Source organism: Triturus cristatus, chromosome 3_2 (genome assembly GCF_964204655.1).
Source record: "Triturus cristatus chromosome 3_2, aTriCri1.1, whole genome shotgun sequence".
In the NCBI taxonomy this organism is placed as follows: Eukaryota; Metazoa; Chordata; class Amphibia; order Caudata; family Salamandridae; genus Triturus; species Triturus cristatus.
The window spans coordinates 349,817,384-349,832,231 of record NC_140584.1 but is presented as its reverse complement, the minus strand read 5'-3'; the positions used below and the strand labels follow the sequence as shown (position 1 = coordinate 349,832,231).

At 47.1% G+C, this 14,848-nt stretch overlaps 1 long non-coding RNA gene across 3 annotated transcripts in view; it reads left to right on the top strand.

Annotated features, from left to right (window-relative positions):
- Positions 1-10,844, top strand: part of LOC146857355 (uncharacterized) — a 68,542-nt gene extending 57,698 nt beyond the window's left edge. For 2 of the 3 annotated variants that reach the window (XR_014979893.1, XR_014979894.1), the window contains exon 4: positions 10,746-10,844. This is a non-coding gene — a long non-coding RNA (uncharacterized LOC146857355). Of the gene's footprint in view, positions 1-9,812; positions 10,148-10,745 lie in introns of those variants that run through there. The other variant, XR_014979895.1, reaches the window with a different exon arrangement.
- Positions 10,845-14,848: the final 4,004 nt, after the last annotated feature.

Genomic DNA, 14,848 nt, shown 5'->3' with positions numbered 1-14,848 from the left:
AGAGTAGGAGTTCCCGTGCAAAAAGCTGCGAAAACACCACTCCGCAACATTCTCAAAGACCAGCCATATCGGTGATAAGATCACAAAACAGGCGATAAGGTGCGTTAGCTGCAGGAAATTAACATCTACTCTGACCTTGGTGCAAAGTCGGACCACAGTCTGCACCACAAAATGGAGCCCAGCCCAGGCCACACCTGAAGGGCAACAGATGCCATGGAGCCACTGATCATGCAGCTCGGAGCCCCAACAGGGCCACAAAACCCACCGCCACGACCCCCAGGATCCCCAGGACCCCCCTCCCCGGGCACCCCAGCCCCCGGCCAAAGACGTGCCACATCAACTACACGGAATCATGTTCCAAATAATCCGCCTGATGTCGCACAATCACATTTGGTGACATGCATGTGTTGTCACAAAAATGAGCATCACACATTCACCTTCGATGTAACAAATGAACATTTATTCAAAGAAGCACAGATCAGAAATGAAGACACATGGTGGCTCCCCTCGGGACAATCCGTAGGTCACAGCCTGCAAGACAAAAATCATGATGAGAAGGTGTGTCTTGCGCACATCAAAGGACAGAGAGAGAGCGAAGGAGAGAGAAAGAGAGGGAGAGAGAGAAAGACGGACAGAGAGGGAGAGCGAGAGAAAGACGGACAGAGAGGGGGAACGAGAGAAAGACGGACAGAGAGGGTGAGCGAGAGATAGACGGTCAGAGAGGGGGAGAGAGACCCAGATAACAGAAGAGATAGACAGGGAGAGAGAGTGCCGAAAATGCGCACCCAGGCCACACTGCTCACCTGCTGTCACCAGTGTGTCTCCAACCACGTGCCGGTATGTAGTGCAGTTCACCAGGTCACACATCTGAAACAGATGCGTCATCTGAAACAGAGTCCAGATACATGAATGGCAAAGTACATACAATTGCACAAGACATCATCGCCTGTCCGCCCCTGTGCACCCAGGCAGATGCACCCCAGCCCCTTCCGCTGCCCAGCGGTGCATGCCTGCATCTGCGCACCCAGGCAGATGCACCCCAGCCCCTCCTGCCGCCCAGAAGTGCATGCCCGCCCCTGCGCACCCAGGCCTCACTGCTCACCTTCCGCCCTTGGCGTGTAGCAATGAGGGCCCACCACGTGCCGCTGCAAGCCACATGCCTGGGGCCCATTAAACATGGCACCCTCCACATCATGCAGCCCCGCTCTGCAGGTCACCAGGTCTCACATTTGATTCTGGGCCTTGATTTCGCCATGGCAGAGGACATACCAGTGCACCCGGCATCATTGCAGGCTGCACACCCGCTCAGCCTTATAGGTGCCACTAACTCTGTGATCCAGGAGACGACACCACGTGGCGGTAGGCCCCCCGCTGTCTGCTGGCTCAGGCCTACACTGCAGTCCAGCAAGGCACACAAAACCTGAGCAGTCCGGACCGCCGGGACGGGGCATCATCCCAGGCTGCACACCCGCTCAGCACTTCAGGTGCCTCTACCTCAGTGCACCGAAAGTCACCGTCACGTGGCGGTGTGCCTGTGCCGGCTGCAGTGTATCCGGTGCCACTAAGTCTGTGCCCCGCAAGTCATGGACCCTCTATGATTGGATATCGTGGTGCGGACGCTATCATGTCACCCCCGGGCCGGCAAAATGTGATGTTGCAGGCCCCTGGGCCCCCATGCCTACATGTACACCACACAGATACACCCAGAGAGAGGCTGGAAATGGCATCGAGCATGTGTGCCCGGCCCTTTTTATTGGCAGGGTCACATGTCCTGTGATGCGTGTGCTGGATGGGTATGGTGTGGATGTCTACCAGCCATGAGGGAGTGGCTGTGGCATGCTGACAAATAGACCTGTGATCAGCAGATTACTACAGGACAGACCTGGGACATGTAGTGTTGCCGTCCCCCCCTGTGAGCGTAAGCAGAGTGGGCTGGCCTGACATATGCCAGTCCAGCGTAAGGGTTTGAACAATGACCCCAGGGCTCTGTGCGTGGTTCTGTACTCGGCTGGACAAGGAAGTAACAAATGCGTGTGTCCCTGTTGTTGTGTCGGCGCCACGCGGACAACATTCGTTGTTGTGTCACCCTGTGACCCAAGTCCAACGACATGAGCCACATGGACGTAAGAGGAATTCACTGACCCTACATTCATCCACACTCCCACACTTGAAAGACCATAGACACGGCACATCTGTGTGATTATGAATGTTTAATGCACATTCAGTGGAGTGTTGCATCTGGAGCAGTACAGGGCCGTGCAAACTCCACATGATGATGATGACCCGTGGAGGGCCAGCCAGAGTCCTTCAGGGAATGACAAGTCCAAAGGAAGAGGAAGTGTTCAGTCCGCAGTCTGATTGCTGTGTCATTGGCGATCGAACAGTATATGGCAGTCCATGTCGAGGTCCGAGGTGAGTGTCACAGAGTGTATCGGGGGACAGTGGAAGGTGATGACGTAGAGGGCAGAACCAAGCAGAAACAGGCCCAATTGTGAAGATGAATGCTACTGCATCCTTCTTATCATGAAGCCAGATTCATCTGCATCTTTGTCCTCTGCTGTTTCATGTGCCTCAAGTGTGGGTGGTGTTGCCCTTTCTCCAGCACTGTGTGTCAGTGACACTTCAGGGGCCAGAGGTGGAATTTCTGCCGCACTTTGTGGCACTGACACTTCAGGGGGCGGAGATGTGGATGTAGTGGTAGCAGTAGCATGCATCAGCGCCAGGCCTTGTGGCAGCAATGCCGTGAGGATGGTCTTGAGGTAATTGAGGAACCCAGCTACCACTCGCTGGTGTGCAGCCGTGGCAGCCGCTCTTTCCGCATTCACCTGCTCCATGCTCTCCATTAACCTCCGCATGTTTCCCAACTCCCGTGTCACATCGCTAGAGCCACTCTGACTGGACAGTTGTTCTATTCTCTGTGTCAGGGCTCCAGCGATGTCAGCCATGATTTGTTGGAGAGCATGGAGCGGACTGTGGGTGTCCGTCAGGGACTGTGAGTGGTCCCTGATGGGACTTAGACACCCACGTATGGCATCTAGTTTGTCTGCCATGAGGTCGTGGTGGTGGGTGCTGCCTGCTGTGTGGTCTGTGCAGGGGGTGGGGTCTCCTCATAGCAGCTGGGCTGCCCAGCTCCTGGAAGTGGGCTGCAGAGGCTCTCCACGAGCAGTCGGAGGGTGGCGGAGTCAAAGCTGTGGTGGTCCTCTTCGTCATCAGAGAAGAGAGATTCGGGCTGATCTGCAGGAGGTGTTGATTCTCCCTCTGCAATGTGAAGGGGAGATTCAGTTTAACAATGTGTTCACATGTATGTTGTCGCATTGTACATGTTTACATACAGACTGCATGACTGTGTACATCGTGGCTGTTTGGGAGTAGCTGCCTATTTGATGTGGGACAGTGGACATTTTGACAATAGACGTGTGTGTGTTTGTACTTGTACGTTATCAACTCACATTTCCCTGCAATGCCAATTGTAATTGGCCAGTGTCAACACCCAGTTGGCACCAGTTGTGTCCTGTGTTCTGTTGTGGACGTGTTGCGGTTTGTGCCACATTGTTGTCAATGTTGATGTGCTCTGCATGTTCTGTGTGTGCTGCATTTTGGGAGAGTCGCCTCTGCAGCTCTGATTTTGCTGCCCCTTATCATTTTTATTCGGTGTGCCTTTGACTTCTGTGCTTCTACAGTGCTGGGATGTTGCATACTTGTGTACATTGGTCTCTTGGTGGCAGTTGGGGGCTGGGGCATGATTTGTCCGCAGATGTGCTCAGCTCAATTGTGCATGTGTGCCATTGTGCCCATCTCTCCCCGTCCCCCCAGTCCCTGCTTGTTACTCACCCTGTTGCTGTTATGTCCGGTCATGTTGAGCAGTGTCCGGGCCCCCAACTCCTGCCACCATCTCCCCACTGATGACTGTTGACACCATATCCTCCATCTTGTCCAGCTCTTCCTGTGGCACAGGACTCCCACCTCCAATCTGCATAGCTGCCTTCCGGTTGTTGGCGAGTTTCAGCTTGGTTTTGCGCTTGACATCATTCCAGCGCCTCTTGACCTCTTCCATTTTCCTCATCAGCACTCCGACTACATTCACCTTGTCCACGATGGACTGCCATAGTCCATTTTTGGTTGCCATAGACACAGTGGAGGTGACGAACAGTTGTTGATGGTGTTCTACCACCTCCGTTATCTGGATCCTGTTTTCCTGCGAACTGAACCGCTTCTTCCTACTCTTCTTCTCCTTGGCCTTCCCTGACCCCGAGGTCCCAGGCAGGTCCTCCGTGGGGCATGTGGGGTTCTGGTTCTTCTCCGTACTTGCTCCGGCGACATCCATTGTGCTTCGCTGTTGTTTGGCATTTGTTTGGTTTTTTTCTGCTTTTATGGTGATTTTCCCGCCTGACACCTGTGAATTACAGGCTTGTCGCTGTTTTTTGCAGATTTTTGTATTGCAATTGGCCTCATCGCAGCTTTTTTAGCATTCGTGTTTTGCATTTTTGCGGCGTGGCGTTGATTTTAATGCGGCCATTTGGCGCGTTATCTGGTGACTATCGCATAGTACCACCATGCTGTGAATACTTAGTTAACACGGCGTAATTTTCCCGCAATGTTGAAAATTGCGTTAACTTGCTTTTGCGATCGTTCTTGAGAATATGCCCCTGTGGGTTCTGTCTGGTAAGGTCCCTGTGGAGATGCATGGTTTTATCATTCTGTATGACTTTACGGAAGAAACAAATCGCTTTAAAAGGCCCATCTTGTGTAGAGAAAAACGAGTTCTCTTTATCCAGTCCTGTATCTCAATCACCAACAACAGGCTGCCTTGTTTCAGCATGTGAGCGGGGGTTTTGAAATGCAATGGACATCTTTTACTGCAGGGCTCTTTAAACTGTATGATTTGTTTAATGGTAAGGCAGCAGAGTGCACTTAGGGTTTTTGATCCCACTTTGGACATTTAATGTAAGTGAATTTCAGAGACCATCTACCATATTTGTCGTGTAATGGTTGCTTGGTTATGGATCCACATTGGTAGAAATTTGTCTGGCCTTGAGTGGCTAGTCAACATATGCTTGGCCTTGTTTTGTAGTGTTCGGGTACAGCTAGTCTTGCCTCTGCTATTCAGAAGTTTGTTGGAAACAGATAATTAATGGTGCCTTTGTTTAGGTCAGCTTCATAAGGTTACGTTTATTTTGGCATATTCAAAGCACATGTGACATTTGGGACTGAAGTAATTGATAATGTAAGGTAATGAGTCTCAAAACAATGGCAAAATATAAAGATGAGAGATTTAACTTCAAATGGCTCTGCCAGAAGTTATGACACGAGTGAAAACTGTTGTTGTAAATTTGAGCATTCACTCTTTTTTTCGAGCAACACAAGGGGTCAGAATTACAAAAGCATTTATGAGTACGGGAGGTAGTACTGCACTTACATACCTTTGTAACTCCGGGCCCGATTCACAGAATTACCTTAAGACTAAATCCTAAACTTATTACTTTGTGGTATTCACAGAATGCACTTACTACTTTTGGTATTCACAGAATGCACTTACTACTTTTGGTATTCACAGAACGGATTTACGACTACTAACTTTACGTCCGCACTCGGGCTGGAAATTCCGGCCCGGTGGCGGAGCTTCCGACCCGGAGGCGGGGCTTCCGGGCCAGAGGTGGAGCTTCCGGGCCGGAGGTGGAGCTTCCGGCCCGGAGGTGGGGATTCCGGCCGGTGGCGGAGATTTAGCCATGGCCGAAATCTCCACCTCCGGCCCGAAAGCTCCGCCTCTGGGCTGGTAGCCCCGCCTCCGGGCCGGAAGCCCCGCCTCCGGGCCGGAAGCTCCGCCTCTGGGCCGGAATTTCCGGCCAGGGTGCGGACGTAAAGTTAGTAGTCGTAAATCCATTCTGTGAATACCATAAGTAGTAAGTGCATTCTGTGAATACCAAAAGTAGTAAGTGCATTCTGTGAATACCACAAAGTAGTAAGTTTAGGATTTAGTCTTAAGTTAATTCTTGAAGGATTTTTTTTCACAACAAACACCAAAAAGTTTAATGCCCCCGACTCCTTCTAGAAATTATACACAAACAGTGGGTGATATTCGAAATGTACAATTGTTGCTCAGCCTGGATGAGGATGAGAATCATGATATGACCACTCTATTAAATCATTTTGATATTGAACAAGACTGTAATATGGATAGTGGGCTCAAATCCAGATCCAAATTTATACCCGCTTTCAATTACCATCCGAATATAGATGTGTTCTATAACAAAATGAGTAAAGACCTGTACAATCTGGAAGTGCCTAGTAGGTCAATGGCACGCGTCAGACACAACATTACCGCCAGTGAACGAAAAGCCCTAGATAGACTTAAATCGGATAACACCATTGTTATAAAAGAGGCTGACAAGGGCGGTAACGTTGTGGTCATGAACCATTCTGATTACATGACTGAAATCACTAGACAGCTAAGCGACACACGCTGCTACCAGCGTGTTTCAACCAATCCCACCAAGAATTTAACCAGTATGATCAATATGAAATTAAGCGAGTGGAAGGATATTGGCTTGTTGTCTGAAGATGAGTACAGATATTTGAGAGTGAACAAACCGAGATACCCTTGTATCTATATCTTACCTAAGATACATAAGGGTGGTCTTTTCCCTCCTGGCCGCCCCATTATCTCTGGGAATGACTCACCAACAGAAAAACTGTCGGAATTTGTTGATTCTAGACTTCAAAAATATGTCCTGGATCTTCCCTCATATATCAGGGATAGCAAGGACATTTTGATCAAATTTGACAACTTCCAGTGGTCGGATGAGCTCTATTTCGTTACAATGGACGTGGTCAGCTTATATACGTGTATTCACCAAAAATTTGGAATTTCTGCTGTACGTTCTTTCTTGGATAGGGAACCTGCTGGCCTCTATGAATATAATGAGATGACGTTAGAGATGATTGACATCATTTTGAACAATAATTTTTTCTTGCATGACACCACATGGTACCAGCAGATACTCGGGACTGCCATGGGTTCTAAATTTGCTCCCTCGTACGCCTGCCTCTTCATGGGGTGGTTCGAGAGGGAGTATGCCTGGCACAGCCATGCCTCCCCCTGGACGGAATACATCGTGTTCTGGGGGAGGTATATTGACGACATCATTATCCTATGGTCAGGACCTGTGGAATCACTTGAGGAATACCACACATACTTAAATGCTAACCCTTTTAATGTAAAGCTCACCATGACACATAACAAAGACAAAATAAACTTTCTTGATATTGAATTCTATATCAAAGATGGCACCATACAAAGCTCTCTCTATAGAAAAGAAACAGCCTGTAATTCGATTCTTCACGCGGAGAGTGCGCATGCACGCATAGTAATCAATAACATACCTTTCGGAGAGATGACACGTCTAAGGAGGAATTGTAGTGAGGACAACCTATACCTTGAGAAGGTTCTTGAATCAAAGAAAAGATTCCTTAAACGAGGGTATGATAGGAGACTACTTGATAAAGTCATGGATAAAGCACAGAAACTCAAGAGGGTAGATACACTTCGAGATAAACCCAAAGCCACCCGTGATACAACAGTCCGGTTTATCACCCAGTACAATAACAACAGCGGCAAGGTTTATAAGATCCTCAAAAAACATTGGGGGTTAATAAAAGATACCCCTAGCCTTAGCGAATGTCTGCCCACTAGGCCAGCAATCACATATCGTAAGGGGCGATCCCTACGGGACATATTGTGTTCCAGTTATGTGACAAATGTAACAACTACATGGCTACCTCCCAAACCGAAGGGTTTCTTTACCTGTGGTTCCTGCAATGTATGTCCGCTAGGTAGAAATAGAACAACTACTTTCACACACAACTCCCTGAAAAATCACACAATTGCACATTTTATAAACTGCAATACGACACACGTGATCTATGTATTGGGTTGTAGCTGCAATTCCATCTATGTAGGGAGCACTGTACGCTGCCTCAAGGTCCGAATACAAGAACATCGTAGGGCCATTATTAACGGTGATACCCGTTACCCTGTAAGTGAACATTATAAACAAATGCATCCAGATGACACGTCCTTCTGGTTCTACGGGATAGATCACGTGCCCATCAACGCCAGGGGCGGTGACCGTGAACTGCAGGTTAGACAAAAGGAGGCCAGGTGGATTTGTCGCCTGCGGGCCACAACAATGGGTCTTAATACCGATAGAGAGCTACATTATTTTCTTGGATAGATGGGTATGATGTTGATAATTTGTGGTATTGTTCTGTATGGGGTATATGTAATGCATGTAATGCCCTATATTACGAAATGTCATGCATAATGAATGTCCTATCTAATGGGTCCGTATGCTGATCACTATTCATAACTTCTCCTCTCTATTCCCATATTCTTCTCAACATATAAGATCTTATCTAATAGTGTTTATCTGAAATTTTAACAAATGCCATCGACATTTAGCTTTTAATGAAATATATATATATGCTCGCGAGGTCGGAACATAAATCCGGTTTTAAATTGGGACAACATATTAATAACGTCCTTTTTATGTTGTATCTTAATTTTGACAAAAAAAATTTTCTCTAGATATATTCATGGACTATGTTCGTGATTGCACTTATGCACAATTTCTCAGATTCTTGATGCCCTTTATAAACGTGGGCCTCGGGTGACTGCACTAATACTTTTATTTTCGTGTGTTTATTATGGCAGTTTGACCCTTAAATATGGTTGCAATTTTAAGGAAATGGTTTGAGATTAAACCTTGCTTTTTCGTGTAGATTATAGCAGTCTGATCCTTGGATATGGCTGCATTCCTAAAGAAACGACTTGTCGGTAAATGTTGTTTTTTTCGTGTTCCGATTTCTGCTAATGTAACTGAATACAGTATTTTCATTCATATATATAGTGCTGTGGATTTGATTGTCAAAAATGGTCCTTTATGTTCTTAGACCGTTGGATTTTTCTATATAAAATCACGCACTTGCAGTGAACTGTTATGATCCTTTTCGGTATATTGGACACTCCAATATGGCCGACGATTTGTGAAATTGTCTCGCAACCACTGTCCTTTTTCTATTGCTCGTTGACAACGCGGATGCGGTCATGTGATTGTCCGGCGCGCTGTTTAAAAGCCAGTATGCTTCCCTGTCTCCGGTTGCCGATATTCAACACGGAAAGCAGTGACGGTGACACTTGTCCAAATACAGGTAAGCGGCGTCAGGCAGGCATAGGATACTGTCGCATAGTGTTAATATATACCGTCTACGACGGGCTTTATTTCGGAAGTGAAATGTTGTTATTCAGCAGAAGGACGCGTGTACGTTTGATCGCTATCGTCCGTTTTGGCAAAAATGTGATTTCCCCTCCCTCTTTTATGTCGTGATGACCTGGACTTTAACGTGGGCTTCTCCCCCCCCCCCCTTTTCCGTTTCTATTTAACGTTTTTTTATAGTAGTTTGTGCATCGCATTGGGATAACGATTTTAGGTGCCTATTGGTATTATTTTGCAGTATTGTCGCTGAGGGCTTTTATATTTCGCCCGTTCATAGCGCTGTTTGGTCAATAGACGTTGTTGATATTTTGGGGCAGATGTGAGGAATTTATAATCTTGAGGCCAACTACATCCATATCTGGACAATAAAATTTGGTTCGGATTTGATATAGATTGGGACATCCAACTATAGAGCACGCCAGCTATATGTGGCTCTAAAATAGACATCACTTTTTACCATAGAGGGCGTACGTTTCCTTATGACTGTTTTCAGTATAATTAATCTGCTCACTATGCTGCCCCTTTCTTTCTTATCAACAGATAATTCTTGGGATAATTCCCGCACACTCAGAACTGCCCAATAACCGAAGTGTCCTTATATTGGATGTTTCTTTTACACCTACTAAGGTGAGACGCTTGGCTGACACTATTTTTCTAATCATTAGAGAATGTGCAATAGTGATGTTTTATTGTCCTATTGTGATGCTGTGTTAAGCTGTCTTATGCTACACTACTGGACAGCAGCTTCTTTATGCTTCATGTCCACAGGTCTCATTTGCGGGTTTTGGTTGTACGTAAGAATCCTTTGGAAATATAAGGATTCATATCACATGGACTGAGGGGTTCTTCCCGCAAATATCATTTGAAATCATATTGGTGAGCACCTCCCCTTTTTCCCTTTCCACCCCCCCCTGCCCCCCCCCCCCTTTTTTCGGTTTTTGGCTACTTGTATTGACTGTTATTTTCACTTTCTATATAAACAAGATCCTTTTTCCTTCCTCCATCTTCTGTTTTTCTATGTTGCTTTTCCCTCATTTTTCTTTTATCATGCTTTCTAATCTCTCAAAAAGGAAATGTCTTTGCCCCCCCCTTTTTTTAAGATATCATATGTGATGGCTGTAATGCCAGATTTTGATCGTCAAAAGGAATATGACTGTGGGTGTATCTATTGTTGCATTTTTTATATACATATTTATATTTGTACGGTAATCAAATTTTGTCTTATCGGTTTGTGTTTTTAGTACATCTGATGTCGTTTGTTCTGATTTTGGGTCATCAACATATTGTATTTGTGGTTATTATTTTTTGTCTAAATGTTTATTCTCTTGATTGTTTGTGACACATTCATCGTTATGTATACGTTTGGTTTCTTTCTTTGCACATATTATGTCCTCCCATGTAATATGTATTTTGTGTTATATATTTTCTTGTGTTATTATTGCGTATTCATGGGTGGTTTTATGATTATTACAGCCCTGACGAAGTTCCCAAGGCACAAGGGAACGAAACGCGTTGGCTGTGTGCCGTTTCTGTGTCAATCAACTTCGAATAATAAAGAAAACGAAAAAAAGACTTCTGAACTACAAGTGTCTGTTTACTACAACTATTGATGAAGTGCACCTTCCCTCTCTTTTTCTATGAACTCTCGTGTTTAAATAGCATCTTCCAACAGCAGATGCTGGAAGACGTTGCACTCACTCTAAATTTGCACAAATAATTGAACTTAAGTGCTTGACCTTGGTCTGCTGTTGGTTGCTTTGTTGTTACTTTCTTAAAATGCTACTGGAGTAGTCACGTTTTATTTCCATTTTACAAGTTTTGGACCAATTCACAAAGGCATGGAAGAGTATGTAAGAGAGAATTGCAGTAGTACTGCTTTGTGGACTCCATAATACATTTGTAAATACTGCAGAGTGTTTTGCAGGGCATAGGACTGACTTATTTAGAGTTTTATGAACTACATTTTTCTGAAACAAAACAGCGATTAGGGCTACGTTATATAATAAGCAACAAAAGACTGTTTTAGAATACAGTTTCTTTTCTGTATTAGAATTAGTATTTGATTAAATATATAACATTAAACAAACCAATATAGAAACAAAGACATTTGAATGCTTGCTCACTTTCTGTAAGAAATTGGAATGTTTTTGAAGGGGGTGAGAAACCACTTCAAATAATAATCACGTTCCTTGCTGGGCACAAAAGCAGTCAGGCTTAATTTAGAGACAATGCATAAGTATTTATGCAGCTCTCAAACAGTAATAAGGTGAAAACACCACACAAAAAATATCCCATATTAATTTAGAAAAATATAGAAGCATAGTAATGAGATCTTAAAGTTTTAGGTACATAATAGCCCTAAGTGGCGTGGAGCACCAATTGTGGCCAGGTCAAAGTCGAAAGGTTCAAGCTGACTACAATGGAGCATGGGCCAGATACAAGACCAGGTTTGTTTTGCTGGAAGTTTTACTTTCTGACTTTGAAGCAAAGACAGCGTTGTATGAAACTGTGGGAATCTGTGTCAATCAATCAATCAATCAATCAAGTTTTTGTAGAGGGCACTAATCACCTGTGAGGGTCTCAAGGTGCTGAGAGGGTGGGGGCAGCTACTGCTCGAACAGCCAGGTCTTGAGACGTCTCCTGAAGGTCAGCAGGTCCTGGGTCTGGCGCAGATGGGTGGGGAGGGTGTTCCATGTCTTGGAGGTGAGGTATGAAGAGGATCTGCTGCCGGTGGTGGTCCTGTGGATGCGTGGGATGGTGGCAAGGGCGAGGTCGGCGGAGCAGAGCTGGCGATTCGGGATGTAGAAGGTGAGACGTTTGTTGAGGTATGCTGGTCTGGCTTTGTGGAGTGCTTTGTTAGCATGGGTGAGGAGCTTGAAAGTGATCCTCTTGTTGACTGGGAACCAGTGCAAGTCTTTCAAGTAGGCAGTGATGTGGGTGTGGCGGGGAATGTCGAGGATGAGGCGTGCTCAGGTGTTCTGTATGGGTTGAAGTATTTTCTGGAGTTTGGACGTGGTTCCTGCATAGAGGGTGTTGCTGTAGTCCAGTCTGCTGCTGACGAGGGCTTGGGTGACCATCCTTCTTGTTCCGGTGGGGATCCAGCTGTAGATCTTGTGAAGCATGCGTAGGGTGTTGAAGCAGGAGGAGGAGACGGCAGTGACTTGTCTGGTCATTGATGAGTCCAGGATGAACCCCAGGTTGCAAGCGTGGTCGGTGGATGTCGGTGCGGCTCCCAGAGCGGCTGGCCACAAGGAGTCGTCCCAGGCGGAGGGGTGGAGCCGAGGATGAGGACCTCTGTTTTGTCTGAGTTAAGTTTCAGGTGACTGTTCTTCATCCTGTCGGCGATGGCCCTCATTCCTTCGTGGAGGTTGGTTTTGGCGGTGGCGGGGTCCTTGGTGAGTGAGAGGATCAGCTGAGCGTCGTCCGCGTAGGAGACGATGTTGAGGTTGTGCGAGAGGTCAATGTTGGTGAGTGGTGCCATGTAGACGTTGAAAAGGGTAGGGCTGAGGGATGATCCTTGGGGCACGCAGCAGGTGATCTTGGTGGCTTCGGAACGGAATGGGGGAGGTGGACCCTCTGGGTTCTGCCAGTGAGGAAGGAGGTGTTCCAGTCCAGGACTTTGTTGCAAATTCCTGCGTTGTGGAGGCTTGAGCGTAGGGTATGGTGGCAGACGGTGTCGAAGGCGTCCGAGAGGTCCAGGAGAATAAGGGCCGCAGTTTCGTCATTGTCCAGCAGGGTCCTGATGTCATTGGTGGCAGCGATGAGGGGGGTTTCGGTATGATTGCTGTGGAATCTGGATTGGGATGGGTCTAGGATGTTGTTCTCCTCAAGGAAGTGGGTCAGTTGCCTGTTGACGATCTTTTCAATAACTTTCACCAGAAACAGGAGCAGGGAGATGGGCCAGAAGTTCTTGAGGTCCTTTGGGTCTGCTGTGGGTTTTTAGAGTAGTGCATTGATCTCGGCGTGCTTCCAGCTTTCCGGGAAGGTGGAGGTCTCAAAGGAGCTGTTGATGATCTTCCGGAGTTGGGGTGCGATGATGCGGTTTTCTTTGTTGAAGATGTGGTGAGGGCAGGGGTCGGAGGGTGAGCCGGAGTGGATGGTGTTCATGGTTTTGATAGTGTCTTTGTCGTTGATGTGGGTCCAGGAAACCAGGAGACCAGGAGGTTGGTGAGGCTGCGGGGTGGTGAGTCTGCAGTGTTGGCGGCTGTCGGAAGGGACTAGGTGATGAAACTGTTGTGGATGCCTGCTATCTTGCGGTGAAAGAAGGTGGATAGCAAGTCGCATAGGTCTTGCGATGGCAGGATGTTGTTGGAGGAGGAGCTGGGGTTGGAGAGTTCCTTCATGATGTTGAAGAGCTCTTTGCTGTTGTGTGCGTTGTTGTCGATGCGTTCCTTGAAGGAGGTTCTTTTGGTGGCTCGGATGTGTTGGTGGTGCTTGCGGCTGGCGTTCTTGAGGGCTGCATGTAACTGAGTTGGATCCAGTGAGGCTTTCAGTTAAAGCTGCACAACTCTGTGGGGATCTGTGTCACTCAATCAATCAATCAGAGGAATTGTAAGCACACTACTTACCCGTGAGGGTCTCAAGGTGCTGGATCAAGTTGAGCCAGTGATCAGGAGCTGCATGGTGCTGCAATGCGAGGCTCTGTGTCGTTTTTGTTATACCTGGGGTAACCTTCAGTTAGACTCAGACTTCAGTTCACTTTGACTCCAGCCAAAGGTATCAGACCTTTAGGACAGCACTTGGGAGTCAGGTTGGGTGCAGTTGGCCTCTAGAAGCTTGTTGTGAACCTGTAACTCAAACAAGAGGTCATCCAACTGACATGTTCAGTCCCTTCTAGGATCCTGGTTTCAAGACAAGCAGGTCCAGTCTTCCTTCTTCAGACAGCAGAGCAGTCCTTCTTCTGAATCTTCTCAGGGCAGGCCCCTGGCTGCCTGAGCTGAACTTTGCTGGGCTCAAGAAGTCACAGGTCATGTGGGCGTGACTTCCTCAGCCTGGCAAAGCACCTCAAGGCTCTCTACCTCGTGAGGAAGGGGAGCATCCCTGATTGCCTTGGACCTGGGCGCTTCAGTTCTGAGCCCTGAAGTGCCCAGGAACGAGCGTCAATCATTGACACCTCATCACAGAGTGGAATGGACAGTTTCACTGACCCCATCGCACTCTGTGACAAGTGAGAGAATGCTGCCTTCCCTCATTGGCTGACCTTGAGGGAAGGCAGCAGTCCCAACACTCCTGGGATCTCCGAGGCAGAGCTGCACAGGTAAGTATGATTTTATTTATAATGTTTGGTGTGTACGTGCTTGAATATTTGGAATTAAGTGTTGTAAATGGATGTGTGTGTGTGTGAATGCATGAGTGTGAGTAAGCATTTATGGGTGCATTTGTGCCTCGAATACCCCTCTCCCTACTAAAAGTACAGGGCGCCACTGATTTACCATAATGCATCTGGGTGAATTGAGTGTTGGGGTGTGTGGCAGTGGGCTCCCTTCTCCCTTTGATAACGCTCCCTGCAGCTGATGAACTGACGAGCTCTAGTTGATGCACCTGCGACCAGTGAGTGGTACCTGTGGTGAGTGGTA